The sequence below is a fragment of the Ursus arctos genome, unplaced genomic scaffold, assembly GCF_023065955.2.
Source record: "Ursus arctos isolate Adak ecotype North America unplaced genomic scaffold, UrsArc2.0 scaffold_30, whole genome shotgun sequence".
In the NCBI taxonomy this organism is placed as follows: domain Eukaryota; kingdom Metazoa; phylum Chordata; class Mammalia; order Carnivora; family Ursidae; genus Ursus; species Ursus arctos.
The window spans coordinates 27,852,680-27,860,088 of record NW_026622986.1 but is presented as its reverse complement, the minus strand read 5'-3'; the positions used below and the strand labels follow the sequence as shown (position 1 = coordinate 27,860,088).

General features: G+C 36.0%; 1 pseudogene; it reads left to right on the top strand.

Moving 5' to 3' along the window:
• Nucleotides 1-234: 234 nt before the first annotated feature.
• On the top strand, nucleotides 235-1,210 carry LOC113241096 (tubulin alpha-1A chain-like; annotated as a pseudogene).
• The last annotated feature ends 6,199 nt before the right edge of the window (nucleotides 1,211-7,409 follow it).

Here is a 7,409-nt window from a genome sequence, read left to right as displayed (position 1 = left end):
GATGTTCACCACCACCCCACGCCCCCCTCAGCAGGAGCAAGGCAGAGAAAAGAGACTTAGAATTGAGTGAGAAAAATCCACAGATTCTAACACCACGATGACATAGATATTAGAACTATCTGACGTGGTTTTTAAAGGTTCTCTTACACTGACCATCTGAGAATAGCAATGTAAGAAACAACAATCTCTCCTCTTCCTTTCCTCCATCTGCTCGACAGCCACAAAGCAGCAACTATGCGTGAATGCATTTCCATCCCTGTTGACCAGGCTGGTATCCAGATTGGTAATGCCTGCAGGGAACTGTATTGCCTAGAATATGGCATCCAGCCCAATGGTCAGATGCCAAGTTACAAGATTACTGGGGGAGGAGATGAGTTCTTCAACACTGTCTTCAGTGAGATGGGTGCTGGCAAGCATGCGCCCAAGGCAGAGTTTGTACATCTGGAACCCACAGTCATTGATGAAGTTCTCACTGGCACCTATCCCCAGCTCTTCCACCCGAAGCAGCTCATCACAGGCAAGAAAGATACTGCCAATAACTATGCCTAAGGACACCACACTATCAGCAAGGAGATCGTTGACCTTGTCTTGGACCGAATTTAGAAACTGACTGACCAGTGCACAGGTCTTCAGGGCTTCTTGGTTTTCTATAGCTTTGGAGGGGGAACTGGTCCTGGGTGCACCTCGCTTCTGATGGAACATCTTTCTGTCAATTATGACAAGAAGTCCAAGCTGCAGTTTTCCATTTACTCAGACCCCCCAGGTTCCTACAGCTGTAACTGAGCTCTACAAGTCCATCCTGACTACCCACACCACCCTGGAGGACTCTGATTGTGCCCTCATGGTAGACAACGAGACCATCTATGACATCCATCCTAGAAACCTCAATATTGAACACCCAACCTACACTAACCTACAGAGGTTGATAGGTCAAATTGTGCCCTGTGAAGCAGAAGATCACTGCTTCTCTCAAATTTGAAGGAGCCCTGAATGTTGATCTGATAGAATTCCAGACCAACCTGGTGCCCTATCCCTACATTCACTTCCCTCTGGCCACATATGCCCCATCACCTCTGCTGAGAAAGCCTGCCATGAATGGCTTTCTATAGCAGGAATCACCAATGCATGTTTTGAGCCAGCCAACCAGATGGTGAAATGTGACCCTTGTCACAAAGGTGCTTCTTTCACAGGGAAGCTTATTCTGTTTTGAACATTGATAAGTTGTGCTCTGATAGTTAATTTGTATGTATCAATGTATACTCTCATATACAATTATTTACCTATACTTTAAAATGCAACACTTTGTTACAGACCCAAGATGTCCATTTCTCTGATGGGTTTGAATAAATTATTCCCTGTCTGAAATGAAATATATATATATATATATATATATATATATTCATATATATATGAAATAAATATATGTATATATATTTGACACATTATATATATACATATTTGACACGTTATTTAAAGCAACCATAATGAAAATGCTTCAGGGAGCATTTATAAACACAAATGGACAAATGGAAAAAATAAGAAGTCTCAACAAGCAGGCAAAATGTCAGAAATTAAAGAGCAAAATGTCAAATATGAAGAGCAACCAAATGAAATTTGTAAACAAAAAAAAAATAATAAATTTAAAAAATATTAAGAAATAATTTTTTAAAAACTCCCTGAAAATGCTTCAGGGAGCATTTATAAACACAAATGGACAAATGAAAAAAATAGGAAGTCTCAACAAGGAGGCAAAATGTCAGAAATTAAAGAGCAAAATGTCAAATATGAAGAGCAACCAAATGAAATTTGTAAAAAATGTAATAATAAATTTAAAAAAAGAGGAAAGAATCTGTGACCTTTGAAAGAGAACAGTAGAAATTACCAATCTAAACAACAGAGCTCAATCAGGCCAAAAGGAATAAAAAAAAAAAAAAAAAAAACAAAAGAACACCTCAAGAACCTGTGGGACTATAACAAGAGATTTGTATTGTTAGAACCCCAGAAGGAGAAGATAAAATGAGTGAGGCTGAAAAATATTTAAGGAAATAATGACTTCAAACTTCCCAAACTCAGCAAGAAGCTGAGTAAGCCACATGCAGAATAAACCCAAAGAATTTCATGCCAAAACATTTTCTAGTGAAGTTTCCAAAAACTACAGACAAAGGAAAAAACTCTAGAAAGAAGACAGAGAAATTATGTTTTACCTGTCAAAAGAAAAACCATCCCAGTGGCAGTAGATTTCTCATCAGAAACAATGATGGCCAGAAGGAAGCACCACAGTATTTTTCAAGAGCTAAACATAAAGAACCGTCAACTGGGAATTCTATACTTACTGAAAACATCCTCAGGAGTGAAAAGGAAATCAAGCCATTCTCAGATGAAGGAAAAATATGATAATATTTTTACCAAGAAATCTATCCTAAAAGAATGGTAAAGGAGGTTCTCTAAACAAAATCAAATGATGAGAAATCTTAGAACATCAAAAAGAAAGATAATACAGAAAGATCAAAAATGTGGCATGTACAGTAAATTTTCCTGCTCCTCGTTAGTTTTCTAAGTTATATTTGATATTTGAAACAAAAATTATAACAATTTGAAATGTAGTTGTCAAAGCACGTAGAGGGTAATATTTAAGAAACTACATTATATATAGGGAGAGGGAAAGGGACGTAAAAGGAAAGAAGTTTTCCATGCTGTACTTAAGTGGGTAAAATGTCAACACAAGAAGACTAAGTTGTGAATATATGATATAGTATCTAGAATGACCATTATAAAGCTGCACAAAGAGATATACTAAAAAGAACCACAGGTATCTCAACATGGAATTATTTTTAATTTTTAAGTAAGCAACCAGAAGTCAGGGAAAAGAAAACAGAAAAACAGAAATCATAGTGAACAGAAAACAGATTTAAACCTTAATGTACCAGTAATTACATTTACTATAAATGGTCTGGAAAGGCTAATGAAAATACATGGGCAGAGTGGGGGAGGAAATGACCTAATGGTATGTTGATGATATATGTGGGTTAAAGGTAGAGAAAAAGTAAACCATCAAACATTAATCAAAGGGAAGCAACTGTAATTATGTTAATATCAGATCAAGTAGACCTGAGATCAGAGAAAATTACCAGAGACAGAGAAGAACATTACATAATGATAAAAGGTTCTGTCTCCAAGAAGACATAGCAATACTCCATGTGAATGCACCCAATAACAGAGTTGCAACATGTTGTAAAGCAGAAACTGAAAGAAGTGAAAAAAGAAATCAACAAATCCACGATTGTAGTTAGAGACTTCAAGGCCACCCTCTTGATAATTGATAGAATAATTAGAAGATCACACTGAGATACCACCTTACGCCAGTTAGAATGGCCAAAATTGACAAGGCAAGAAACAACAATTGTTGGAGAGGATGTGGAGAAAGGGGATCCCTCCTACATTGTTGGTGGGAATGCAAATCGGTACAGCCACTCTGGAAAACAGTGGGCAGGTCCCTTAAAAAGTTAAAAATTGAGCTATCCTATGATCCAGCAATTGCACTACTGGGTATTTACCCCAAAGATACAGACATAATGAAGAGAAGGGCCATATGCACCCCAATGTTCATAGCAGCATTGTCCACAATAGCTAAATCATGGAAGGAGCCGAGATGCCCTTCAACAGATGAATGGATTAAGAAGATGTGGTCCATATATACAATGGAATATTACTCAGCTATCAAAAAGAGTGATTTCTCAACATTTGCTGCAACATGGACGGCACTGGAGGAGATAATGCTAAGTGAAATAAGTCAAGCAGAGAAAGACAATTATCATATGGTTTCACTCATTTATGGAACATAAGAAGTAGGAAGATCAGTAGAAGAAAGGGATAAAGAAAGGGGGGGTAATCAGAAGGGAAAATGAAGCATGAGAGACTATGGACTCTGGGAAACAAACTGAGAGCTTCAGAGGGGAGGGGGTGGGGGAATGGGATAGGCTGGTGATGGGTAGTAAGGAGGGCATGTATTGCATGGTGCACTGGGTGTTATACACAACTAATGAATCATGGAACTTTACATCAAAAACCAGGGATGTACTGTATGGTGAGTAACATAATATAATAAAAAAATATTATTATTAAAAAAAGAATACTTAGAAGATGGCAGTTATAGAAGAATTTAACATTATCAGTTGCCAGAATCTAGTCAACATTTATAGAATACTTCACCCAACAATAGCAGAAAACAAATTGTTTTCAAGTTTCCATTGAACATGTACCAAGGTAGACCATACCTTGAGTCATTAAGCAAATACTAACCAATTAAAAAAAAATTGCAGGCATACAGAATATTCTTTCTGACCACAGGGAAATCAAACCAGAAATCAATAACTAAAAGATAACAGGAGCATGTCCAAACTAAACATCACACTTCTAAGTAATGGGTCAAAGAAAAATCTCAAGGGAAATTTAAAAAAAAAAAAAAAAAAGTATGATGACCTGGATGAAAATAAAAATGAAAAAAAAAATCTTTATGGGATAATCCAAAGAAGTGCTTATAAGGAAATTTATAGCAATTCATGCTTGTATTAGAAAATAGGAGAAGTATCAAATCAATAATCTAAGCCCCTAAATCAAAGAACTGCGGGTGTGGGGTAAGAAAAGTAATGGAGGGGCACCTGGGTGGCTCAGTCGTTAAGTGTCTGCCTTCAGCTCAGGGCGTGATCCCGGTGTTGTGGAATGGAGCCCCACATCAGGCTCCTCTGCTAGGAGCCTGCTTCTTCCTCTCCCACCCCCCCTGCTTGTGTTCCCTCTCTCACTGGCTGTCTCTTTGTCAAACAAATAAAATCTTAAAAAAAAAAAAAAAGTAATGGAAAACAATCAGAAAAAAGAATAATAAAGACCTGATCAGAAATCAAGAATATTTAAAACAGAAAAATAGAGAAAAACAATGAAGCAAGAATCCAGTTCTTTAAAAATATCAGTAAATTTGACAAGTCTCTTACAAGATGAAGTGAACAAGAGAAAAAAAGAAAACCAAATAACTAGTAATAGGCATGAAAGAGGAGATACTATTTCAGGCCCTGCAGATAGAAAAAGATAATAAGGAAATAATACATGTAATTCTATATACTTAAATTTCATAGCTTAGATGATGTGAACCAATTCCCCCAAAAGTACAAACTACCACAATTCATCCAATATAAAATAATTAATTTGAATGCCCTAATAACTATTAAGGAAATTGACTTCATAGTTAAAAATTTTTTCCAAAGAACATACCTCCAGGATGACATGGATGATATGGATAGATGATTTCGATGGGGAATTCTATGAAACATACAAGGAACACATGACACCAATTCTACATAATCTCTTCCAGGAACTAGAAGAGGAGGAATTAGATCCCAAAGGAATTTATGAAGCTACAATTATCCTCATACCAAAACCGACAAATACAAGAAAGGAAGAAAGAAAGGAATTCTGTTTTTTAAGATTTTTATTTATATATTTGACAGAGAGATAGACAGAAATCAAGCACAAACAGGGGGAGTGGCAGAGGGAGAGAGAGAAGCAGGTTCCCAACACAGTGAGCCCAACATGGGGCTCAATCCCAGGACCCTGGGATTATGACCTGAGCCAAAGGCAGAAACTTAACTGACTGAGCCACCCAGGCACCCCGAAAGGAAGGAATTATTTAAAAATATTAGCAAGTAGAATTCAGAAACATATACAAAGCATTATACATCATAATCAAGTAGATTTATTTCAAGGATACAGGCTGATAGTATATTCAAAAATCAATCAGTGTAACCCACCATATTAACAGGCTAAAGAAGAAAAAAATCTCGTGATCATATAGTTGGTGCAGAAAAAATAATTTCATGAAATTCAACACACATTGAAGATAAAAAGACTGAAAAAATAAGAATAGAGAGAAATTTTCTTAATTTGATAAAGAGTATTACAAAATACTGACAATAACTTTTTTTAATTGAAGTTAGTTGACATTAATTTCATTTGTATTACATAGTGATTTGACAATTGTAAACATTACAAAATGCTCACTACAGTAAGTGTAGTTACCATATGTCACCACACAGAGTTATTACAATATTACAGTCATCGACTATATTCCCTATGCTGTCTGTACTTTTCATCCCTATGACTTATTTACTTTAAACTGGGAGTTTGTATCTTTTAATTCCCTTCACCTATTGAACCTATCCCCTTCCCCCCCCATGGCAACCACTAGTTTTTTCTCTATGAGTCTGTTTCTCTTTCTGTTGCTGCTGTTGGTTGTGTGTTCATTTGTTGTTGTTGTTGTTGTTTTTCCCTTTAGATTCCACATATAAGTGAAATCACATGGTATTTGTCTTTCTCTGTGGGACTTATTTCACTTAGCATATAATACCCTTTAGGTTCATCTTTGTTGTTGTGAATGGCAAAATTTTATTCTTTCCTATGGCTGAGTAATACTCCATTGTGTGTGTGTGTGTGTGTGTGTGTACCATACCTTCTTTATTCATCTATGAGTGGAAACTTGGGTTGCTTCCATATCTTGGCTATTGTAAATAATACCACAATAAACATAAGGTTGCATGTATTTCTTCAAATAGTGTTTTTGTTTTCCTTGCATAAATATGGGATTACTGGATTGTATGATATTTCTTTGACTTTTTTGAGGAAAACATTGGTTTTTTTTTCCCCACAGTTTCCATCAATTTATATGCCCACCGGCAGTGCACAAGGGTTCCCTTTTCTCTACATTTGTTATTTCTTGTCTTTTTGATATTAACCTTTATGACTGGTGTGAGGTAATATCTCATCGTGGCTTTGATTTGTATTTCCCTGATGATTAGTTATGTTGAGCATCTTTTCATGTGCTTTTTGGCCATCTATAAGTCTTTTTTTAGAAAAAAAAAAATGTCTCAGTTCCTCTGCCCACGTTTTAATGGATTATTTGGTTTCTTGGTGTTCAGTTATGTGAGTTCTTTATATATTTTGGATGTTAACCTCTTGTCAGATAAATCATTTGCAAATATCTTCTCCTGTTAAGTAGTTTGCCTTTGGTTTTACTGGTAATTTCCTTTGCTGTGCAAAAGCTTTTTAGTTTGGTGTATTTCCAATTGTTTATTCTTGGTTTTGTTTCCCTTGCCTGGGAAGACACGTCCAGAAAAATATTGCTAAACTTAATGGTAAAAGACTGAATGGTTTCCCCAAAAGATAGGAAACAATTAAGACCATTAGAAGCTATTACTACACAAAATGAGAACAAATAAAATTTTAAAAATATCAAATGCTGGAAAATATGCAAAGAAATGGGATCCACCATGTGTTGCTGACCAGCATGTGAAATGGTACAGCCACTCTAGAAAACAGTTTAACAGTCTTTGAAGAAGCTAAACATAGTCTTACTATATGACCCA